Raw genomic sequence first — 13075 nt, 5'->3', positions numbered from 1 at the left:
AATCACAGAATGGGCGGGAAAGCATGCACTCCTCCGAAGATCAAGAGGAAGCGTCACATCCGCGAGCCGACCGTCGCCTCCAGGGGAACGACACAAGGAAGCACCGCCGAAACAGCGGTAAATGGCAAGGAGGAGGCCATGGATTTGAACGAGTAAATTCAAGGGCCTCCTCCAATGCAATATAGGAAGAGCGAGACGAGCGCAAGACCTACTCACCCAGACCATACGGGAGAACAGGGCCGCCCTCGCGATAGTGGCTGAGCCGTACCGCGTCCCTGACGCTCCCAACTGGATCGGGGACGTGGACGGATTGTCGGCCATAACCTGGGATTCAACGCAGGGCCCCCCCCCCCCGGAGTTCTGCTCGACCGCGGAAACGGCTACGTCGCGATCGAGTGGGCCGGAATAGCGGTAGTAGGGGTATACATTTCCCCCAACAGCGGCTTGTCGGCGTTCGAGGACTATTTAGAGAGACTCGGGGAATGCGTCAGACGATGCCTTCCCCGCCAAGTGCTCGTCCTCGGGGATTTCAACGCCCACTCAACACAATGGGGAAACCGCATGACGAACACCCGAGGAAGATGGCTGACCGAATGGGCCGCGGGTCATGGGCTCCTTCTGGCAAACAGGGGCTCAGCAAAGACCTGCGTGGCGTGGAGGGGAGCCTCCGTGGTGGATCTCACATGGGCCACCCCCGAGTTACACCGGAAGATTCTCAACTGGAGAGTCGCCGAGGGGGTCGAGACTCTGTCCGATCACCTCTACATAAGGATGGAACTGGCCATCGACAGGGGGGACACCAACAGCCCTCGAAGAGGAACGAACCACCCTGGCCCAACGCCACCCAGATGGCGCCTGAAGGAGAGGAACAAACAGATGCTACAGGCGGCAGCCATCGTCTCGGCCTGGAGCTGGGACGCCCAATGCACGAGCGCAACCAGTAGTATCGACGAGGAAGCGGAAGACCTCCGTAAATACATGAACGCGGCGTGCAACGCCTCGATGCCGCGATCCTACCCGAGCAGTGGACATTTAAACAAAGGAGTCTACTGGTGGACACCAGAGATCGCGGAGTTACGAGAGAGCTGCAACAGAGCCCGCAGAAGATTCGCACAGGCACAGCGTCGCAGACAAACCCGCGACGAGGAAGAGATCTCCCACACATACGAGAAATACAGGGAGGCAAGACGTAGCCTCCAACGGGAGATCAAGATGGCCAAAGCGCGGTCCTGGACGGAACTCGTGGACGCGGTCGAGTCTGACCCATGGGGGCGGCCGTATAAAGTAGTGACGCACAAACTGCGTACTTCGGCTCCTCCGATAACAACAAACATGGAAGGAAGGAGTTTTGAAAAAGCGGGCGGAGAAAGAAAGGAAAAGGAAACGCGACCCAGTAAGAGTGGAGCGACAAAGGATGCCCAGGCGCAACAGGGGGGGTGGCACCGCCGCCGCCCCAGCCCGAGCGACAAGACTAGGAAAACGGAACACAAGGGATGTGGTCCCCTCCTAGCGGACCAACACAAATATGGACGCCTTCCTCCTGATAAAAAAGGGGAGAACACGACGAGGAGTGCCCCTGGTAGAAATTCGCGAGAGAACCCGGGGCTCCCCTCCAAAACGTAAGGCTGGCCATCGTGGAGTTTTTAGTCGGTAAGAGTCCGACACTACTCGACCGGTGCGATGCAACGGCGAGTGTCCATGAGGATTTCTCCACGTTAAAAAAAAAAAAAAAAAAAGAATTCTGTTAGGATATAGTGAAGTAGGGTACAGAGTTTTATTAGGTGGGAAAATAACAATAGCTAGACATGTAGAGATCATAGAGACAGACACTAAATGTATCGGTTTTGAGGAGAATTCATCAGATGTAGATAGCGATGACAGCAAAGATAATTATTTATGGGACGGCATGAATAAGGAAGGGTCAGAAAGTAGGGAAGATGAAAATGATAACAGTTCTGAAAGTTTAAACATCCCCAGGAGATCTACGCGTAATAAGAGAACACCAGTAAGGTATCCAAAAGAGGAAAACACTAGTGAGATTCATGCAAATTATTGTAGAGTAGATATCCTTCGTACATTTGAGGAGGCGACTTGTTGCGAAAATAGTGAAGATTGGAAACAGGCTATGGATAAGGAAATAGAATGTCTCTATAAAAACAAAACTTGGAAATTGGTAGAAAGGGTAAAGGGCAAAGAAGTATTAGATGTAAAATGGGTTTATACGAGAAAATCAGATGACAGGTATAAGGCTAGATTAGTGGTAAGAGGATTTCAATAAAGAAACGTAGCCGATGACATATATTCCCCAGTAGCGAGTAATCAGACCTTTAAGATATTGCTATCATATTGTTGTCAAAATGGATTAATCATTGAGCAAATGGATGTAGAAACTGCCTTTTTAAATGGTGAAGTAACTTCGGAGGTATACATAAATCAACCAAAGTGGTATGCAGACGGAACGAATAGAGTTTGTAGATTATCGTAAGCGCTTTATGGGTTAAAAGAAAGTCCGAGAGACTGGTATGAGTGTTTTGATAGGTATGTGACGAGATTAGGTTTTAAGAAGAATAACGTAGAGTTGTGCTTATATACTCACGGAAAGGGAGAAGATGTTGTTTATCTGTTATATGTTTATATGTAGACGATGTACTAATTTGTAGAAAAAATAAAAGAAAGATACAAAGTGTAAAAGGGTTATTAACTGATAGATTTGAAATGAAAGACTTAGATGAAGTAAAAGAATACCTTGGAATAAATATAGAGTATGATTATTTCAAAAATGAAATGAGTTTAAGCCAAAAGAAATACATTGAATCATTAGCAGACAAATATAAATTACAAAATAGCAAATCGTACTGTACACCTATGGAGAGCAACTTAAAAATTGAAAAAGCTGAGATATATAGAGAGGACATTGGATACAAGAATTTAATTGGCGCACTATTGTACATTAGTGTAAATACCAGGCCTGATATAAGTTATAGTGTAAATTACCTGAGTAGATTTCAAGACTGTTGTAGCGAGACACATTTTAAATATGCTTTGCGAATATTGAAATATTTGTACCGGACTAGAGATTTAAGTTTAAATTATAAGAGGAACGAGAGGTGTGAAACGATAGATTGTTATGTAGATGCTGATTGGGCAGGAGATCATTTAGATAGGAAATCGACTTCTGGATATGTAATTAGATTGTATGGAAATGTAATTGGATGGGAGTCTAAAAAACAAAGGTGTGTGACAAAAGCTTCGACGTATGCAGAGTATGTAGCTTTGTCGGAAGCGGTGAGCGAATTAATGTATATTAGAGAAATTATGAAAATCTTCAATGTAAATCTAAACGATAACCCTGTAAAAATTTATGAGGATAACTCCGGAGCGATAAGTATAGCAAGGTACGGAAATTTTACAAAAATTCTAAACATATTGAAGTTCATTACCACTATAATATTATTCTAATTATTATATTATTATTCTAATTATTATATAATTATTCTAATATTACACCCCAGTGTATATTCAGTGTTCCTTCAACATTATTTCGGCACCAAAGATCCACATTTCTTACAGTCTTGTCTCTTGCTTTGTCAGAGACGTTTATAACATATCACTCATACGCAGAACGAGAATCTTCTTGTGCCAGTTTATATAATCGCGACCTTTCCCACTGGAATGTCCAGGCCTGTGTATACAATCGTGCTCTAGAGTTCCCTTACTATTTTAGTGTCATTCCCAATGTTACCGATTCAGTACAGAATAAGATCGTAGCGTTCATAGCGGTGGAAATTAAAATTAAATTTTAATATGAAATTACAAATAGAGCATAGGACAGAAGAACACTGTATACGCGTAAACTTAGTTTGGAATTTTATACTTTAATTAATATGTTAATATGTACTTATATGTTCATTCTCAAACGATCTTCTAAGCCAACCATTTTAAATAGAATACATCATGCTCTTAATTTTTTCGAGCTTTTATGTATTTCGACTGTCAAAACAATTTTTAGTTTCCGAAACTGTTAATGGTTTTCTTTTCTTCTTACTCATAAAAATATAAGTTTCTTAAATAATTATGTATTTAATGCAAAAAGTTCTTCCTATTCCTCACAAATTATGAATTACCAAATACAGTTTTATTTTGTAGATTGTCAAATGAAAATTTTTTTAAATCTAGAAATATACTATTATTTTGTTTGATATTTATTTAGCAACATGTCAAATTTCTACACACAAGTTGTTTAAAAATCGATGTCAAAAAGAACTAGTAAATTTCACCCTCCGTCTTAAATCGTTATGCAATTTGGATTCAATAAACTTTGTAAGTAATACTACCGAGTCACTTTAAATTTTAAGGAATAGATTACTTTTTCGGATTTTTAAACATAATATTTCGTATATTTGTATATCGAAAATGTATTGTTCAAATACATTATTGCACATCCATTTTTAGCGTTTTCGAGGAAAACGATTTAAAAAATTCAACGGTACTTTACAATTAAGTAAATATTTCTTGCATTGCATTTGTCTTCATCAATGCTATTATAAAATTGGTTACAATTCTAAATCAATATCATCGACGTCCGCACGTAAATTATAATACTGTATCATTATAATTCATTAATAGCTACTGATAAACATTATACAATTAGCATAGTCGCAAGATATCACTCGTAGTAAGTGAGAGTAGTATGCGGATTGATGTGACTCAATCCTCAACATGTCTTACTACTGAAAAGAGGTCGTTCTTCAAGTATGTGCGGATAGTATAGCCGGTGTGTTGGTCGTATGTTGTGTATGGCACCATGGACTGTGTAAGATCCAGGCGAAAATAGTCCGCTGTGTTACAGAGACATGTAGCCCTCGCTTATGTACACCGTGCAAGAAGATCGTGGGATATACGCTCGCTTGTACTTGAAGCAGTACCTAGTAGCAGCTGAATTCCTTCTGAAGAGGCGAAGTTGTGGACATGACTACATGATCATAGTGTGCCGAGGTCGATTTCGACACAATGAGCTCTCACTCGGCAACCTGTGGAAGAGTCGGTGCAGGAGGAAACTTGAGGTGTCGCCTTCGAGTAGTGACTGCCACCTTATTCGCTTGCTCCGAGCGTTGTTTGTTTGCACCTTCTGCTGAAACTGAAGAAACTGGATTAGTACTTCCATGACAAGCGAGACCTGTAAGCAGAGCTCCATAAGGGCACACATCGTGTAGATGTTCACCCCTTTTACGTTCCAGCCAAGCTATCAAAGAATACCGCGGAGCGCTAAGGATTAAAGCACGGCATGGTCTGAGTGATATACTCAAGGAACCTGATTGCGCGTCGAATTTTCTCATGGTATCATGAAACAACGTGCGGTGCCTTCCGTTAGTACTACCTTGTGGATTGGTAGCTGGATATTGCATGTTGCCCCAGGCAGCTGATGCATAATTGCTCGGGTCGCGGGTTCGACACCGAGTTCGCCGTAAAGTTCGCAAATACAATTTTTAAAAATTCATCGTTGACGAATTGCCTTTTGACCGCCGATCATTTGATGAGGTTGAGTTGCCTTGATAACGTCAGCAATAAGAGTGAGAAGAGGGCAATCTTATCAGAGTATTGGCTGAGGTGATAGTTACCGGTTGCTTTGCGGGTCACCCAAACAATTGACTGGTGCGCGAATGCGAATCCAACGATTTTGTCGGAAGTTAAGATTTAGATCGGATTATAACATATACAATGTATTTAATATATATCGACAATAATTAAAAATTTGGAATCTAACTAATTTCTAATTTAAAAATTTGCTTTTAATGTAATTCTAAAAATTAGCATTTAATGTTTAACATAGTGTTTGATGTGATTTTTAAAAAGTGTAAAATGCATATAATGATTGTACGTAATGATAACAATTCAAAAATTAGTCTTAACCATGCCATCACTAATCTTTTTGAGACTAATACTTAATGTCATAGTTTTGCTAAATTTCTTAACGCTATTTTTAACAGAATTTTTAACATCATCGAAAGTAAACATTGGCATACGAAAATAATTAAAAAAATATTACTTCTTAATTGAGACATGAAAATTTAACAAGAACCCAGTCTATCTTTTCTACCTTCTTGGGATCTACCTAATATTTTCTGCTGATACTTTTTCTACGACGCTAAGTAGTACTAAAACATACTGAAAAATGTATTTACATCTTGTCTGACTGCAAATAGCAGAATAAATTTCGGTAAAATAATAGAATCGTATCGTGTGAACCTCTCCCTTTCTCTCTCTCTCTCTCTCTCACTCTCTTTATTTCTCTCTCTCTCTCTCTCTCTCTCTCACTCTCTTTATTTCTCTCTCTCTCTCTCTCTCTCTCTCTCTCTCTCTCTCTCTCTCTCTCTCTCTCGAATGAGAGTTATGGGGAAAGAAAGAAAGGAAAGATATACTAAGATATTTAAAGAAACATATAGAAGGTTTGAAAATGGTGAAAGTTTTCTGCATATGTAAATTGCAAAATGGAATAATTCCATTTCTTTTTATACATAAATAGCATAACAACATTCTGTTATACTTTATACAGTAGGATATATATATATATATATATATATATATATATATATATATATAATATTATATATATATATATATAATATAATAATATATATATAATATTATATATATATAAGCGCTTGTGGTTTAGGATTACATGGATATTTCTGAAAGGAATGCAATCCTAGCTTTTTTTTTTTAAATAATAGACTGTGAACCTCATAGTAGATCAATAGACTCTGCAGGCGCATAATTGCAATTAAATTTAAGCTACAAATTATCTACATGTATAGGTTACTTTGGTTTAAACACACAGCCTCAGTAAGGTATACTTTAGATTGCATATTTATACATAAATGCTATCTTGCATTAACACGTCACTAATTATGTTAGTGGTTCTTATGTCTGGATTCTGAATGAATGGTTCAACTTTGTAGAGTGTTGTCCGTCCTTGTTCTCGGAGTTTCTCGAAGAGCTTTTGTCTTGTTCTCTGCTAGTTCTGCTTCTTGGTCGGACAACCCCGGGAAAACCGTTCGGCATTCATCAGGGTTGTTCTCTGCTAGCTGAGAAGATGGAAAATTTCCAGCTTCGGTAGTTCTGAACGCCAGAGACTAAACTTTGAATAACCTTTGTAATATCCTCCAAAAGGATTTTTCTTATAAGATCATTTGTTCAGGTTCGGATATAGAAAACTTGCATTGGACATATTGACTACTTTAACCGTAATCCCCCCTCCAAAAATTACTGGGTGATTGTAGCTTGTAAATAATCGTGGCTAGAAGTAGCGCGAACAAGCGACGAAGAAACCGAATCTTTGGTGAAGAGGGTTCCTTAGAAAGAATCGGTGCGTAGTAACTTTGAAACAAGAGATAGCAATCTTTATAGAAGGGTCCGATAGGACCCAAAAAGGACAACGGCCGCATGATGTTTCAATGTCATGTGGCCGTAAATGAACAAATGCCGCCCAATATCGTCCTATTTTTAATTGTCAATTATCCACATAAACTTGAGTACACAAAGTTAAAACTACGTGAGAGTGTAGTTTTCTGCTCTTAAGAAGCGTAAAATTTATCCCCAAATATTTATTAGTTTTCGCAAAAAGTATTTAGCAATTAAGACTGTGTCTTAATTTCTACAATTTTCGGAATTCATACAGCAATTAGCGATAGCTTCATCTATTCTTGAAGAATTGTACTATCATGTACAACTCGAAACCAATCAATTCTGTAATTGTAAACTTTTCAAAAATGATGCCAAAATTTGCATACCATTTTTTGTCATAAATAAACGTAATAGTTTCTGCAATTTTAATCGGTTTGAATTTCCACGTTGACCATTGGAAAGTTGACGTTTTTCTATGAATTGAAAGAAAATTTTTCCTTCTACACCAATTAGGAGTCAAAATAAATTTTTTAGGAAAAATCGCTACAGTCTCAATTTTCAATAGCAACAGCTAAGAAAATACAGTATACGGAAATACAGTCGAACTTATAGCAGAAATAGTTTCAATCATATCGAACCAAAAATGAGCCAATAAAAATCTGATAAAGTCGAGATGTGTATGATTCGATCACGTGGTGGAGAGTCATGACCTCAGTCTACGACCGGATCATTGGCCAGCACATTGATCTCCGACGACCTTGTTCTGATACTCTGGAAAAATCATCTTCCACCAAGTATGCAACGGGTCCTAAACATCGTGAAGAAAATGGGTGCAAATGCCTTGACTGAAATGGCAGATCGGATCCACGAGATACGGTTCGAAACAGGACGAATAGCCGCGGTAAGCGCAGGGCGAACGACGACAGTCAGCAAACAATCGAACCGCATCTCAGACACGTTACGCGACCGGGTAAGTCGGTTGGAAGCGCAAACTAGTGCGCTGGCCCTCGACTGTCTACCAAGATCACGCTCGAAACGTCAGAGATTGCGGTCGAGAGGAAGACTGTAGCAGCCTGGCCTATGCTACTGCCATAGAACTCTCAGTGACTGCGCGAATAAGTGCTATTACTCCTGCAACTGGAATCAGAACCAAGGAAACGCGACACAGCCGTCCGTGATCACGACGTACGACATCGACCGTGTATCGGACCTCATTTATGTGAAAGACATTGAGTTTTCTTTCCTCATGGACACGGGTGCCGCATGATGCACATTTCCGCGAAGTAAAATACCCCGGTATGCTACGCGAGCCAGAGACGAACATTATTATATGATTGCGGCCAACGGGACGAGGATCGATACGTATGGGCCAATCCAGGTATACCTGATTATGGGTTGTAAATGGCGGTTCGAATGACAATTTACAGTGGCAGACGTCATCTCGTCTGTCATCGGTATGGACTTACTGCAGTACCACGGACACCTGGTGGTCACACGAAACAAATACCTCTTTAAACCAATCGAACCTGCCTCCGAAATACTCTGCCACGGATGTCACAGAGGACTCGACGTGCCACATAAGCCGAATCCATTTACCAACACCTTTGCCGAAATTTCGAACCTAACGCATCCGTTTGTTTTCGGACGAGGAAGACTTCTACGTGACGCGCATCACAACTCCAGTGCCACGTTCGGACCTCCCGCCCTTATCAAACCTGGATGCGTCGATGTCAACCCTCTGAAACGGCAAAGGCAGAATTCGATGTGATGATGGAGCAAGGACAACTTTACCTTGTGGAGGCGCTCTGAACTACTAACAGAAGACCAGATCAGGGGCCACCGAGCCGTTAGATCGGTCCTGCTAAATTGGGAGGCTTGGAGGGACCACGGACGGCTCCCGCTGTCCTCCCGGATGACGCAGGTGCTAGCAATACATGGAGTATTCGGCGGCAAAGTGAGGAAAATGGAAAGAGAGGTGGCAAGCGCCTGTCAACACAGGCGTGAGGGCGAGGACACGGTCCAGCACACGATAAAATTTTATCCGGCGTGGGAGGTTTCAAGCCGTACTCCGGACCAACAACTAGCGAAAGATTAGACCTCCCATCAGTTGTGAAAGCGATGCTGACAAGAGCTCCACGCAGTACGCTCATATTGCGAAGGCGTAATGCTCGTAAAGCAACGAACAGAGACAGAGAGGATGAGAACATCCCACCCTTGCAGGATTCCGCGCCGAAGGACGGCCCTACGCCGTCCTAAGTGGTCATAGAGGCCAACACACCGAGGAGGATCTGGACCGCCTCAGACTTACACGACGGCCCAGGTAATAGCGTTGAGAGGAGTGGTCGCTCCCAATGCGCGAACTAACCAAGGAACGACTTCCTCAGACAGGAAAAGACACTGGGCAGGCTGACATACATGAAATGGGTCCCGGACATGCCAGCTGAGCGTCGGCCTGTCCACCGTGGGGTTTAGTCGGTATAGTCCGACACTGCCGCGTCGCTTCCAAGCGGGGAGCTGTCCTTGAGGATTTTGTCACGTATAAAAAAAAAAGAAAAAAATTGCATCTCCATCTACTGTTTCCAATAGTAAAATTTCTTTCTTTCTCGAAAAATTCAGTAGGAACAGAGTTCCTCAAATTTTCTGGACGCTTCGTTTGAAGAAACCTGCGCCAAGCGATGGCACGATTGGAACTCGTATTCAAAATGTTAGTAATTATGTGGAATATATAGATCATAAATTTGGACAATTTTTCATACCAGATAAGGCAATTGTTTTTAATGAATCTGTGGTGGCATTTAAAGGCAGAATATCGTTCTTCACGTAGAATCCTAATAACCGACGAAAGGGGCTATACATATATCTACATTTCTACATAGTCATAGAGGCCGACACGCCGCGGAGGATCTTGTCCTCCACAGATTTGCACGACGGCCGAGGGGATAGCATTGAGAGAGGTGGACCCTCCCAATGCCCGAACTAACCAAGGAACGACACCCTCAGAGAAGAGAAGACACTCGGATTCCGAATTCATTCATAAATGGGTCCCGGACATCCCAGCTGAGCGTAGGTCTGTACGTGGTCTCAACCGTGGGGTTTAGTCGGTATAGTCCGACACTACCGTGTCGCTACCAAGCGGGGAGCTGTCCTTGAAGATTTTGTCACGTATAAAAAAAAAAAGAAAAAAATTGCATCTCCATCTACTGTTTCCAATAGTAAAATTTCTTTCTTTCTCGAAAAATTCAGTAGGAACAGAGTTCCTCAAATTTTCTGGACGCTTCGTTTGAAGAAACCTGCGCCAAGCGATGACACGATTGGAACTCGTATCCAAATTTTAGCAATTATGTGTAATATATAGATTCTAAATTTAGATAATCTTTCATACCAGATAAGGCAATTGTTTTTAATGAATCTGTGGTGGCATTTAAAGGCAGAATATCGTTCATTACGTAGAATCCTAATAACCGACGAAATGGGCTGTACATATATCTACATTTCTATATAGTCACAGAGGCCGACACGCCGCGGAGGATCTTGTCCTCCACAGATTTGCAAGACGGCCGAGGGGATAGCATTGAGAGAGGTGGACCCTGCCAATGCCCCAACTAACCAAAGAACGACACCCTCAGATAAGAGAAGACACTCGGATTGGCAACTAATATGAAAAATGGGTCCCGGACATCCCAGCTGAGCGTAGGGCTGTCCACCGATTGGTTTAGTACGTATAGTCCGACAATACCGCGCCGCTTCCAAGCGGGGAGATGTCCTTGAGGATTTTGTCACGTATAAAAAAAAAAGAAAAAAATTGCATCTCCATCTACTGTTTTCAATAGTAAAATTTCTTACTTTCTCGAAAAATTCAGTAGGAGCAGAGTTCCTCAAATTTTCTGGACGCTTCGTTTGAAGAAACCTGCGCCAAGCGATGACACGATTAGAACTCGTATTCACAATGTTAGCAATTATGAGGAATATATAGATTCTAAATTTAGATAATCTTTCATACCAGATAAGGCAATTGTTTTTAACATATCTGTGGTGGCATTTAAAGGCAGAATATCGTTCTTCACGTAGAATCCTAATAACCGACGAAAGGGGCTATACATATATCTACATTTCTACATGGTCATAGAAGCCGACACGCCGCGGAGGATCTTGTCCTCCACAGATTTGCACGACGGCCGAGGGGATAGCATTGAGAGAGGTGGACCCTCCCAATGCCCGAACTAACCAAGGAACGATACCATCAGATAAGAGAAGACACTCGGATTGACATTCAACATAAAAGATGGGTCCCGGACATCCCAGCTGAGCGTAGGTCTGTCCACCGTTTGGTTTAGTACGTATAGTCTGACAATTCCGCGCCGCTTCCAAGCGGGGGTGTATCCATGAGGGTTTTGTCACGTATAAAAGGAAATAGAAAAAATTGCATCTCCATCTACTGTTTTCAATAGTAAAATTTCTTACTTTCTCGAAAAATTCAGTAGGAGCAGAGTTCCACAAATTTTCTGGACGCTTCGTTTGAAGAAACCTGCGCCAAGCGATGACACGATTAGAACTCGTATTCACAATGTTAGCAATTATGAGGAATATATAGATTCTAAATTTAGATAATCTTTCATACCAGATAAGGCAATTGTTTTTAACATATCTGTGGTGGCATTTAAAGGCAGAATATCGTTCTTCACGTAGAATCCTAATAACCGACGAAAGGGGCTATACATATATCTACATTTCTACATGGTCATAGAGGCCGACACGCCGCGGAGGATCTTGTCCTCCACAGATTTGCACGACGGCCGAGGGGATAGCATTGAGAGAGGTGGACACTCCCAATGCCCGAACTAACCAAGGAACGATACCATCAGATAAGAGAAGACACTCGGATTGACATTCAACATAAAAGATGGGTCCCGGACATCCCAGCTGAGCGTAGGTCTGTCCACCGTTTGGTTTAGTACGTATAGTCTGACAATTCCGCGCCGCTTCCAAGCGGGGGTGTATCCATGAGGGTTTTGTCACGTATAAAAGGAAATAGAAAAAATTGCATCTCCATCTACTGTTTTCAATAGTAAAATTTCTTACTTTCTCGAAAAATTCAGTAGGAGCAGAGTTCCACAAATTTTCTGGACGCTTCGTTTGAAGAAACCTGCGCCAAGCGATGACACGATTAGAACTCGTATTCACAATGTTAGCAATTATGAGGAATATATAGATTCTAAATTTAGATAATCTTTCATACCAGATAAGGCAATTGTTTTTAACATATCTGTGGTGGCATTTAAAGGCAGAATATCGTTCATTACGTAGAATCCTAATAACCGACGAAATGGGCTGTACATATATCTACATTTCTATATAGTCACAGAGGCCGACACGCCGCGGAGGATCTTGTCCTCCACAGATTTGCAAGACGGCCGAGGGGATAGCATTGAGAGAGGTGGACCCTGCCAATGCCCCAACTAACCAAAGAACGACACCCTCAGATAAGAGAAGACACTCGGATTGGCAACTAATATGAAAAATGGGTCCCGGACATCCCAGCTGAGCGTAGGGCTGTCCACCGATTGGTTTAGTACGTATAGTCCGACAATACCGCGCCGCTTCCAAGCGGGGAGATGTCCTTGAGGATTTTGTCACGTATAAAAAAAAAAGAAAAAAATTGCATCTCCATCTA

This window comes from Bombus pascuorum, chromosome 10 (genome assembly GCF_905332965.1).
Source record: "Bombus pascuorum chromosome 10, iyBomPasc1.1, whole genome shotgun sequence".
Lineage (NCBI taxonomy): Eukaryota > Metazoa > Arthropoda > Insecta > Hymenoptera > Apidae > Bombus > Bombus pascuorum.
This window is presented reverse-complemented; position numbering follows the sequence as displayed.